Source organism: Antechinus flavipes, chromosome 2, assembly GCF_016432865.1.
Source record: "Antechinus flavipes isolate AdamAnt ecotype Samford, QLD, Australia chromosome 2, AdamAnt_v2, whole genome shotgun sequence".
In the NCBI taxonomy this organism is placed as follows: domain Eukaryota; kingdom Metazoa; phylum Chordata; class Mammalia; order Dasyuromorphia; family Dasyuridae; genus Antechinus; species Antechinus flavipes.
In genome coordinates this window covers 535,946,645-535,947,039 of record NC_067399.1, presented here as the reverse complement: position 1 = coordinate 535,947,039, position 395 = coordinate 535,946,645, and positions in this window count along the sequence as shown.

Below are 395 nucleotides of genomic sequence, written 5' to 3'. Positions count from 1 at the left end.
CTTTCTATCACTGAATCTTATATTATTTTGAATCTTTTTTTAAAAACTTGTAATAGACTTATTTGTGTTTTGGGGATATATTGTCTTATATTCCTTACTAGATTATAAATTCTTTTAGAAGAGGAAATGTACTCTCTTATTATCCCTAGCTTCACAATATGCCTTTATAAATGTTTTTGAATTCAATTTGATGAATGCTTTATCTAATGCCTATCAGTTGAAACCCAACAATAGTCAACTATTATATCACACCTGTGTTAGCATCTCCATTCTGGTTAGCAAACCAGCTGGTTTATTTTCCCAACTGCTGGCTGCTGCATTCATTAGGGACTGTTAGCACATGAAAATGATGCACTGTTAAACTTGATAAAAGGATTGTGAGCTGGTATTTGTTC